Source organism: Nannobrachium achirus (assembly GCF_963921795.1).
Source record: "Nannobrachium achirus genome assembly, chromosome: 11".
NCBI lineage: Eukaryota > Metazoa > Chordata > Actinopteri > Myctophiformes > Myctophidae > Nannobrachium > Nannobrachium achirus.
The window spans coordinates 43,205,621-43,218,776 of NC_137820.1; positions in this window are offsets into that span (position 1 = coordinate 43,205,621).

Sequence of the window (13,156 nt, forward strand, 5' to 3'; positions counted from 1 at the left end):
ATCGTGCATTTTGTGTGTTTCGTCTTTGAAAATGAAACACTTCGCAGAAAAAAAACGACCGCAAAAAGAAAAATAGCATTCGCAGAAAAAATTATAATCTTTGTACGTGTTTGCGTTCACATTTTTTCTACGAAGCATGCCATTTACGTGTTTGTGGATCATTTTTTACAACACCAAGCCATTTCTTTCCTACAAAGCATGCCATTTAACTGCGACGAATAATGTCCCATTTTGACCTCTCCTCTCTTCACAATTACTACTTCGTGCATAATATCCATACCGTGTAGACTTTCACAACTTTACTCTGGAATTTCAAGACTTGGCGTGTATTTTCAAAGTCCTGCGACTAAAAAGACGACCGCAACAGTCTGCGAAGCACAACCAATCTGCTTGCATTGCATTCAGCGCACACGACCACTCATCATACGGACGAAGTCTGAAAAATACGAGACGCATGTTTAGTCATATTGCAGTTATAGTCAGGTTCCTTATCAGGCCGATTTTTTAAAACACATTTTTGGACACTGCTCCTACAGATTTTGCCCTAAAATCACGCAAATCAGTACACAGTATGTCTACACTCATCTCATCAATATGGATCTGTCCCATATAGCGCCACCTTCAGGCCGATTTTTTAAAACACATTTTTGGCCACTGCTCCTACAGATTTTGCCCTAAAATCACACAAATCGGTACACAGTATGTCTACACTCATCTCATCAATATGGATCTGTATACTGTGACCTGACGGTCGCTTATCTCCCGATTAGGGAGTCTTACTGGTTTATACTTTTGTCGGATTTTTGTGAGGATTTGCAAAACTATACATTTTTGGAAAGGTTATTATCTAAGGAATCAGAAAATCAATGTTTCCATTTGCTCAGATGTGTTTATGGTGGCCATATTGGAATGTACAAAATGGCCACCATAAAATTACGTTTTGTAATATCTCAGCCTCTAAATAAGCTGGAACATTGATTTTGACTGCTAAACCTACATTTTCAGGGTCAAGGAATCCAATGGCGGAGGTTATAAAGCTCAAATAATTACGACATTAACCCTTAGATGCATGACTGGGTCCAAAACGGCCTGGTGTGTTTGTTTTCTTGCTATATTAGTTTCACTATGTTATTTTGTTGGATGTTTTTGAAGATTTGCAAAACTTTACATTTTTGTAAAGGATAGTATCAGAAAATCAATGTTCCCATTTGCCCAGATGTCTGTGGCGGCCATATTGGAATTGACAAAATGGCTGCTGTAAAATGTACGTTTTGTAATATCTTGACTCCTACATAACATGGAACATTGATTTGAATGGCTAAACCTACATTTCCAGGGTCAAGGAATCCAATGGTTCAAGTTATCATTTCATTTTTTGTATCATCCTATTGAAGTGCATAATCCACCATATGGGTAAATAATGGCACAGCTCAGTCAGTCAGTCAGATACAAAATCTAAAGTGTAATCATAGACGGTCTCTATGCATCATCATAATCATCACCATCATCACTTTCGTGCATCACAGCTTGGGAATCGTCATCGTTCTGGAACTGGCTCCTGCACTGACACAGTACAGTCAGTCAGGCTAAGTCCTTAGCTTTGCAGAAACATCTGCCAGAAGAACAGTCAGATTTACACTAGTGTTGGACCATCTCAAGGATGGCCTTTGGGGCTGGAGGACCTCTCTGGTTGTTGGTTTGAGCATGCCATCCAAGTACCCATTTTGCAGGGGATCCAGCTGTGGATCCTTCAGAGCAATGGCTGCTTGTGCCCATGCCCTTTGGACATGGATTCTCAAGATGTTCTGCTTCAGAGCTCCAGGTGTTGGAGGGAGCTTGTCACTTTCTGGCCCATGTTTGCAGAAAAGATGCCATGGAATTTCAGGGATTGTCTTGATGTTGATGCACATACAAAGGACTCCAGTGTTGACAGCATTTTCCCATAAGTTCAGCATCATCCAGTCTGCAGAGCATTGTTAACATCTTCATCTGTTTTGATTTAGACCCTGCAGCTAGGTTGCCTTGCCTACACTCTGAGAAATGATTCTGCGGCCGAGTATATGGCACTATTAGAAAAAGTTATATTTACTCAATAAAATCACTGAATATCATGTATGTGATTGTTTGAGTAGGTCACACCAAACGAAATGAGTAAAAATCCAACTGTTCGTTTTGAGTTAGATGTACATATATTATTTGAGTTAATTTCGTGAGAATAAATTAGTATTTGACCAACTGATTTTATTCATGAATCATACTCAATTTGTTTTGGTAATTTTCCTTCATAATATTTGATTATGGAGTACTTATATGGATCAATTTAAAAAGACCCTTAATTATTATTCATTCCAACTAAATAATCTTTCATCTCTCACAACATCCTAAACAATTGAGTAGATATGACTAAGATTCAAAATTGTACACAAGGGTTCATGGGAAAAAAAAGGGTTCATGGGAAAATTCTACTGGAACATTCTGTCAACAAACAGCAGCAGCAGCAGCACACATCTTTTTCAACAAGAGACCTGGAGAGTGTTTGCAAATATTGGTAAGTAGATTTACTGTATCTTTGTGCATATAGGCTACATAAATGTATTGGGTATAACTTGTGTTCTTTACAAAGGTTTGCAGCTAGTTAAGGTCACAGTGCGGGTAATGTGCAAGCCCTCTAGTTATGACTTTTTGCATTTATTACAAGCTATGCACAGCTGCATACAATGGTGTGTACAATGAAGATAAAATGCACAGGTAGGCCTACATATTATCTACATGTATATATTATGGTGTTCAATGAGGATTACATGTGTAAAAGACTTGGAAAAAGTATGAAGTAAATAAGCAACATGATTATACGGTATTCCTTGATTTTGGTTTGGCCAAGTAATTATTGGAATCATAAATTGACTAAGCCTCACATGGTGTCAGTTATTTGAATTATTATCTTTAGAGTTGGCCTGCCATGTTAGATGTTTACAGAAATGGTTACAGGAATTAGACCTGAATGTGACAGACATCTTGTCATTGTAGTTAACCACTTGTATACCCTAGCATCCCTATCCTGGGGGAAAATACCAGATCTATAATCTCACGTCTTCTTTTTTACTCTCTTCCCCTCATCTCTGTCTTCCAGGTTAGTGCAAAGTTCAGGATGATCACCACACTGAATCTTGAGCCAAAATGTATGGCAATGTTGGACCTCTATACCCCCAAACTACTGTCCATGTTCCAGTCCAAGAAGGGCAGTTTGGGCACAAATGAGTATTCTACTTCAGGTATGAAACTTTCATTTACTCTAACTGCTTTAATTATATTTCACCTGGCAAATGACAATAATTACTACATTAATTTATGCTAAACTCATCTTTATCCCCTGCAACTCTCTCTCCTGATTATTCATTTCTAAATGTATGTCTTAATAGCTACTAAGGACAGTCTCCGAGCTTCCGTTGCTAAAACTGGGTTGTGGAAACAATTGTATTACCAAAGTTTATGTTAGTTTATGAAAGTGCAGTCATACTTTTTCTTTATTGTTCAAATAATTATGTTTCTATTCTGCAGAGAGGAATCCCCAATCAACGAACACGAGAGGTCATCATCCGATGTCTCGTCGACCATCTGGAAGAAGAGAGTGTCAAGATCAAGGACTTTCAAGTTAGTAAAATATTTTTTTTGACGTTTTAATGTGATCGTGGATGAGACCATCACATGCAAAGGAACAGCATAGTGATGTCCAGAGAAGGTTGTGACATTGGCTGAATGGCTGTTGCATCCGTTGCATGTCTGGTCCAACTTATTCAAGATTATGCCCAGGGCTGCATGTGTGGAGACAGCTAGGATTGCTCAATGTGTGTCTGTGTGTCTTGTAACATTTAGCCTGAAAGTGAGTTCTAAACAATTATCTTCACAATGTGTGCAGGAAGGAAGCTGCTGGTGCACCTGTCAGAGTAGAAGAGATGTTGACAGAGGAGGTGATGATGAAGAAGATGAAGATCTACCTGCTGCAGAACCAAGAGGACTCAATGAATGAACCTACTGATGTAGGTATTGTGATTAAGGGCATCACTGCCCTCAACAATCTTGGGGATCTGCTGCTATCTGTTGGGACTGTTCTATGCCTTTAATCTGAGATACCCCAAGAACCTCAGATATGGTCTTGAGATGTTCCAAAAAGTACTAGTTGAGTTGGATCCCGGACACCTTTCAGCCAAAGTTCAGAGACTGAAAAAATGTCTGCTTGCCGACTACTGTTCAGCAAGATGCTCTCAGAACGTGGGTATAACCAACTGAAAGTGAATTTATTGTCAAAACAGCATTTTTGCAATGGTATTTGTTGCTGATAGTAATTAGTTCATGTAAAGTGTTTGTTTCTGGTGCATTCGAGTCATGCAAACAGGTCAGTTTAGCATATAGACATTACACGTGTGCATAGTCAATATGTTTAAATGTTGAGCTACTGTAAATGCTTATTTATTATTTCATATTCCAAGTTGTGATTTCCTTTCATGCCAAATGGCCTCTGACTGTCTTCTTTAATGTATTTTGTGGTTATGACTTACTGTTTATTTGATGGGCTCATTGTTCTTATGGTGCATAATGTTTGACAGACTGCTTACTTACAGTATGCACAGTTCAATTAGAGGTACTTATATACAGTATTGTGAACACACACTGCTCTTTAGTAAACTTTAAAGATTTTAAAAGTGTCAGGGATACCCCTTTCCTGATCATTATCTTTAAACATATTGTTTTTGCAGGCATTGTTGCATGTCATTTACATACTAAAGTATGTTGAATGTTCATACTTGATGTGGTGTTACAATGGTCAAAATGAGTTGATTAAAAACATAATTATCTGCATAATTATTTCATGTGTATTCATTTGACATCATGTACTCCTGGAGTAAAAGGTAAAGTAAATGAAAGGGGTAAAATGGTACTATATGAATTAAATCAATAAAAGTAAATGAATAGAGTAAATGTGACATATTTGTTTTGTTAAATCATACTCTAATATTCAATTAGATCTACTTAATATTTCAATGTATTTACTTTTAGTCTTTTGTGGCATTGACTGAATCATTTAATTAAATCTACTCAATTTCTTTAGGTCATTGTACTCAATTTTAGTTGTTAATAAGTACGTAAAAGTTTTGGTTACTTTTACTCAAATTAATTGAGTTTCATTTACCTGATTTCATATCAGTAATATTAACTCAATATTTTTGAGTGTAAAAATGTTTCACCAATAAAATTGAGTAGAGCCTAGTTTTTGTTCTAAGAGTGTATAGAGGAGAACCTCCCTGTGTGACAAGAGAAGATATGCCCCATGAAGACCAGTCACCTCGAACTGGAAATTCTACCCACCAAGATGCAACAGATACAGGACTTATAGTCATTAGACAACACTAGTGGATGGCATGGTGCTTGTGCAGAAGCTGAGCAAAACAATTGCGACTGTAGTGACAGTCAAGGATCTGAGTGGCTTTTTCAATGACAGACTGATGCAATTAACACAAGATTATGATGAAAGATGGTGAAAAAGGAGAAGCTTCTATTAAGTATCAAGTCAGATGACACCAACATCAAACACATATGTGTTATGTGTCTGATGTTGGTGTCAGACTAAGGCTGATCTGACTGACTATCATGCTGCCAAACTCTAGAATACAACAGGGGATCTTCCAGGCTGATCATCACATCTGCTTCTAAATATATTTGGAGCAACAAAGACCTGGTCTTTGAAGAAAATAACCACGAAGAAGCAGACACACTGCTGATCCACCAGGCTGTGCTTGGTTCACAGAAAAACCCACCTAATACACAGTTGGTATTTCCCTACCCAGATAAGGACATGTTAGTGCAGGTCAAAGCAAACTGCGGCCTCTTGCTGAAGAACACAGCCATTTCTATGGCCTCTGGTGTTGTGCAGATTGAACCACTGTGGCGAGCTCAAGGTAAAGAAAAAACAAAGGCTTTGCCAGCCTTCCATGTATTCACTGGGGTCGACAACACAGGGAGGTTCTCCTGTATAGAAAAGGCAACCTGACTGCAGATCTACCTCAAAACAGATGAAGACCTTATCAATGCTCTGTAGATGCTTTTGGATGAAGCAGAAGTGACAGAAGGAATAGTGTCAACCCTGGAGTCCTTTGTATGTGCAGCTTACTCATCCTAGAGTAACAACATCAAGACCATTCCTGAACTGCGATGGATCTGTTCTGCAAACATAGGACAGAAAGTGACAAGCTCCCTCCAACACCTGGAGCTCTGAAGCAGAACATCTTGAGAGTCCATGTCCAAACAAGGGCATGGATTCAAGTAGCCATTGCTCTGAAGGATCCACGGCTGGATCCCCTGCTAAATGGTTACTTCAAACACTTGATTGGGATGCTAAAACCAACGACCACAAAGGTCCTCCCAGCCCCAAAGGCTATCCTTGAGATGATCCAATGCAAGTGTAAATCTGACTGTTCTTCTGGCAGATGTTCCTGCAAAGTGAAACGATGATGATTCCCAAGCTGTGATGCTCGAAAGTGATGATAATGATTATGCATATGAGACTGTCTATGTCTCTATGATTACACATGTCATGATGTTTAACATGGTTACACAAACATTTAAAGTTCACAGTTAAATATAAAATAACTCTGAGTTCGTATCTGACTGACTGCCTGGGCTGTGTCGGTTTTTTACCCATATGGTGGGTTATGTATTTCAATGGGATGATTCAAAAAAATTAAATGATAACTTGAACCTTTGGATTCCTTGACCCTGAAAATATAGGTTTAGCCATTAAAATCATGTTCCATCTTATTTAGAAGCCAAGATATGACAAAACATACATTTTACAGCAGCCATTTTATAAATTCCAATATGGCCACCATAAACACAATTGAAACATTGCTTTTCTGATTCCCTAGATAATAACCTTTCCAAAAATGTTGCAAATCTTCAAAAACATCTAACAAAATTACATAGTGAAACTAATATTGCAAGAAAACAACCACAGCAGGCCGTTTTGGACCCAGTCATGCATCTAAGGGTTAATGTCGTAATTATTTGAGCTTTATAACCTCTGCCATTGGATTCCTTGACCCTGAAAATGTAGGTTTAGCAGTCAAAATCAATGTTCCAGCTTATTTAGAGGCTGAGATATTGCAAAACGTAATTTTATGGTGGCCATTTTGTGAATTCCAATATGGCCACCATAAACACATCTGAGCAAATGGAAACATTGATTTTCTGATTCCTTAGATAATAACCTTTCCAAAAATGTATAGTTTTGCAAATCCTCACAAAAATCCGACAAAAGTATAAACCAGTAAGACTCCCTAATCGGGAGATAAGCGACCGTCAGGTCACAGTATACAGATCCATATTGATGAGATGAGTGTAGACATACTGTGTACCGATTTGCGTGATTTTAGGGCAAAATCTGTAGCAGTGGCCAAAAATGTGTTTTAAAAAATTGGCCTGAAGGTGGCGCTATATGGGACAGATCCATATTGATGAGATGAGTGTATACATACTGTGTACCGATTTGCGTGATTTTAGGGCAAAATCTGTAGGAGCAGTGGCCAAAAATGTGTTTTAAAAAATCGGCCTGAAGGTGGCGCTATATGGGACAGATCCATATTGATGAGATGAGTGTAGACATACTGTGTACCGATTTGCGTGATTTTAGGGCAAAATCTGTAGGAGCAGTGGCCAAAAATGTGTTTTAAAAAATCGGCCTGAAGGTGGCGCTATATGGGACAGATCCATATTGATGAGATGAGTGTAGACATACTGTGTACTGATTTGCGTGATTTTAGGGCAAAATCTGTAGGAGCAGTGTCCAAAAATGTGTTTTAAAAAATCGGCCTGATAAGGAACCTGACTATAACTGCAATATGACTAAACATGCGTCTCGTATTTTTCAGACTTCGTCCGTATGATGAGTGGTCGTGTGCGCTGAATGCAATGCAAGCAGATTGGTTGTGCTTCGCAGACTGTTGCGGTCGTCTTTTTAGTCGCAGGACTTTGAAAATACACGCCAAGTCTTGAAATTCCAGGGTAAAGTTGTGAAAGTCTACACGGTATGGATATTATGCACGAAGTAGTAATTGTGAAGAGAGGAGAGGTCAAAATGGGACATTATTCGTCGCAGTTAAATGGCATGCTTTGTAGGAAAAAAATGGCTTGGTGTTGTAAAAAATTATCCACAAACACGTAAATGGCATGCTTCGTAGAAAAAATGTGAACGCAAACACGTACAAAGATTATAATTTTTTCTGTGAATGCTATTTTTCTTTTTGGGAGGTAGTTTTTTTTCTGCGAAGTGTTTCATTTTCAAAGACGAAACACACAAAATGCACGATAGACTGAAAAACCTTACGAAAACACTGAAAAATCTTACGAAAAAGTTAAGTCCAATAAAAACTTCTATAGAATCGAACCCATGACCTTGCGGTACAAAGGCGAGAGCTCTACCGACTGAGCTACCCGGGCACCTAAGCCGTAACAATATTTCTACAGCAGACATGCAGCTGTGAGCTCTGGTGTTAGTATTTCTCCTAATCCATTCATGTTTGATTGTTGTCAAATCCTACCACACTCTAGCGGCTTCTGATCGATCGATGTGCCGACATACACGGCTGGCCCGTCACTATAGATGGCACAGTCACTCAGTGTAGGAGGGGAGGGGCACTCCAGAGCACAACAGGGCTCCAGAACAAGCAAGCTCAATGCTCATTGCTGACAAATGTGTGTAATACTTTAGGCTACTTTACCTACTATTGCTGCCGAGTTTCGTTCCTCTTGCCGAGTAACCTATATCCAGTTTAGAGGACACCCTTCTCTTTACAGTAGCTCTTTTGGACCGCGCTTCAACGCAACTTGCGTTGATGTCATGCTTCATATTCACATTTATCTTATCTTATCCAATAAAGGTACAAGCGTCCAGCGTTTTATTTATGATAACGGGTCGAGAGTTTCGCGACGCGGATTGGAGTGGAATTGATGATCTTGCAATCATCTGTATGTAATCATAACTCATCTTAGCCTTGTCTGTTGTATTGGTTAATAGGTTAATGTTTTGTAATAATAATCTAAATCTGAAAAGTAACTTGGCCTAGCTAAAGTTGTCAAACAATAATAGAGGAGTAAAATGTTCAATATTTGCCTCTGAGATATTGTGGAATAGATTTTCACTTTCCTACGGGGGCTGAATGGACGATTTGGCTTCCCTGTTTTGAATATGGTCAGAAACCTTCAAGACGTAAAAAAGTAACACGTTAAATCATTTGTGAGGTTATTCTTTCTATTTGTCCTATACAGTGGGTTTTCCTGTAAGTGGCTTTTTAATGCAAGGATGGATGCAAACACGGATGAGATGGCTCTACTAAAACTTTGACGAAAAATGTTCTTCAACTACCTTTTTTCACTGATGAAAACGAAACAAAAACTAAATACAAACTAAGCTATGATGACTAAAACTAAGATTGAATATACTGACAATTTCATCAAGAAATAAAAACTAGACTAAAATGTTCGGGAGAAACTAGTGGAGAAGAGATCCGGTAGAACTAAAAGTAATTTCATGTTTAGTTGTGCTCGGATGTTGCGCTCTGGAAATAGCCGATCTACAAGCTTGCGTTGTGAGCCTGTAGATGTGCTATTTTAAGAATGAAAACAAGTATAAAATCAGGCACCATCAACGACGCCATCAAGGCCCGCCAAAATACAGATCAACTGTAGGATTGAGTTGACTAAAACCCTATATTTAGTCGACTAAAACTAAAACATTTCAGATGGCTAAAATGTGACCAAAAATAAATGCCATTTCATTCAAAAGACTAAAACTAAGTCAACATTTGCTGTCAGAATCAACACTGCTGGAAGAAAACTTCCCTCCAGAGTTATGTGTATGGTGCTGTCAGAGCTCAGTCACTGAAGAACTTCCAGTACCCTCTGCACTGTAATCTGTTCTCAACGCTGCAAATAGCCCACAGTCAACTCTAAACCCAGTGGTGTACTAATAGTGTGTTGGCTTAACCCTGGTTTTTGACATTATCAAAACGAAGCCGATACCTGACGATGGATTTTAGCCTTGGATACCAAACTTTATTTTGATGTTTACCCATAGAATTATCTATATGAAGTTGGGCTCCCATCGACTTTCTATACAGGAGGAAAATAACCAGAAAAAAATCTGCTTTAAGTAGGATGTGAGGGGTCTAACTAGGGGTTTGTCATGATGCTGAATCCATTGCAAGCATTGTTTTGCACAAAAAACTTTCCTTGGGCTAGAAATGGCCCCCAAAAACACAAAAAAAAAAATGAAAAGTGATGACTCATCACTAAACCATCGTTTTGTGGGGCAATTTCTAGTCCAAGGAGAGTTTTTCAGATCCAAATATTGTACTTATAGACCTGCTATTTTCAAAAGATTGTTATACATTTGAAAACGTCAAATAGGACATTCCACATAATGAGTACTTTCTACTTTTGTACTTTAAGTACATTTTGATACCAATACTTTTGTACTTTTAGTCAAATACATTTTTAATTCCGGACTTCTAGGCTACTTGTAACAGAGTATTTCTACATTGCAGTATTGATACTTTTACATTTCGTAAAACATTTTTGTACTTTTTCCAACACTCTAAACCTGTGCCAGGCACACAGGGGCTGCAGCAGGCTTTGGCACTGGATTAAATACCGAGCCTCGGGCGTTTGGAGTCAAATACTACAAATTGATTTGGCCTGTGTCATTTAAGCAGTGAATGTCACTAATAGCTTTTCATTAACAGAGGTCCTTCCTGCGCCCCTTCTCTGTGACAGTTCTGGGGACCTCCATTACTCACAATGCATGCATGTCACATTGCATTAAAATGCACACGGGAGAGAGAGTTTGGGTTTGAAAAGTTGATGGTTATTCTTATAATATGTCATTATTTTCTCCCCCCCATGACTCTTCTGTGGAAATTAATTCTGCCGTTCTCTGTTATGATATTTTTAGCCATGCTAATGGCCGGATTCTAGCTAAGGGATGGTGATATCAGTTGGTCCGTCCATCCGTATGTACCTACTTTGTCTCTGTCTGCATTTTCATGTCATTTTTAGTGTATCTCCATGTTCCCTCGAGCTGTGGTTCTCAAAGTGGGGTCCGGGGGCCCCCAGGGGTCCTTGAAGGGGGCTCCAGGGTGTCCACGGCAAAATCAGTTTCACCACTTTAGCCCTATCTACCGTGGCTATTTGAAAATAGCAGATCTACAAACATTTTATGTTTGTAGATCATAAAATCCTATGGAATTTGGTGACCGTGTGTGTGTGTGTGTGTGTGTGTGTGTGTGTGTTTTCCTCTGTATTTTGAATTCCTTGTGAGTGTGTGCGTGTGTGTGTGTGTGTGTGTGTGTGTGTGTGTGTGTGGGTGTGGGTGTGGGTGTGAGTGTGAGCGTGTGTGTGTGTGCGCGCGCGCGTGTGTATGTGTGTTCTGCCCTCTCTTCAGTATGTGGGGGTGTGGTACTGACATCATAAATCTTCATGATAAATATACTGTAGCTTGTCCTTCACATGTCCTTATAGACACACTACTGACCACCAGTGTCCAGACAAACACTTAAACCACTTCAACCTGGTGTATTATACTGTAGGTGATGAATAATAATAATTTATAAAACATATACATTTTATATGTAATTCATTGTATAATTGAATGTATTTGTTTTAAGAATGTAAAAAAAAAGAATCTACAAGCTCACAATGCATCGCAATGCAATGGATTTTGTAGAGATCTATTGTATTAAATAAAGTAAAGTAAATTATATCATCTTTCGGACAGAACTGTTATTTGTCAGGATCCAAATTCACAAATAGAAAAAGCAGCAGATCGACAAGCTCAAAACGTTTCCAGCTTGTAGATCTGCTACTTTTGTGTGACATGTTGTGATCAAGTATGGCATTGATTTACGGTAAAAAACACGAAAAGTTAGAATATGGAGACAAGGTTTCTGCCCGGCATTCAGAGGCAGACAGCCAGGCATTTAGTGTTGTGCATTCATTTGGTGCATTAGCATGTATTCACCACCTTCCATTTAGTTTAATCAGACTTCATTAGCCAAATGTGCCGCTTTTTTTTTTTTACAAATTAGACAATTGCCTTAATTTGATTGTTTTGTTTGTTCAGCTTCAGACGCTATATATCGGGGCTGCGATGGCTGAAAGGTTAGGGGAGCGAGTTTCTAACCGAAAGGTTCCTGGTTCGATTCCCCGGACTGGCAGATCAAATCTGGGTGGGGAAGCGAATGGCCCCCGATATATACTGTATAGCGCCTGAAGCTGTACAAACAAAACAATCAAATTAAGACAATTATCTAATTTGTAAAAGAAGCGGCACATTTGGCTAATGAAGTCTGTAAACCTGATGAAACATTAAACTAAATGGAAGGTGGTAAATAATGCACCAAATGAATGCACAACACTAAATGCCTGGCCACCGCTTACTCGCCCCAAACACAGCTGAAGTTCCATTGAGCAAGGCACTGAACCCCCAACTGCTCCAGTGGGGCGCTCAGTGGTCAACAGTATAAGACTGTGGTTGTACTGGGCAGCTTCCAGGTTTTAATGTATGTGTGTGAAGTTCATGTTCACACTGTGAACATGAAGCAGGGCATTCCTGAAAAAGAGAATTTCTTTTCAGCTAACCTAACCTGGGTAAAAAACTAAACTAAACTAAAAACATCATCGTTGTTGTCGGAGCAGACATCTTGCATGCTTCCCTTTTATTTTCATATCAAAGGGGCCCCTGATTAACCTTTTTGTTGATATTCATTAAATATCGTGTATTGGTGGGCGGTGGCATACTCCTTTGAAGCAGCCGTGACAACAACAAGGAAAACCTATTTTTATTGCTGCAACATCTCGCAAACACTACACCTTAGAAGCAGGCGAACTCAAACTCCTTGATGCGTCCTACATACCCCATCACACGTGGTGTAGTACACAATGAATGACATCAATAACATAACATAAATCAATCCCCATAATGCAGTCCCAATACAAATAATGACACAATGAAATGAAAATAAAGCATCTTAACACGCCACTGCGCCCCCAGGGCATATTGGGAAATCTACCAGTAGACGCCACAAATAAACTGTCCTTTGGGAAAAAT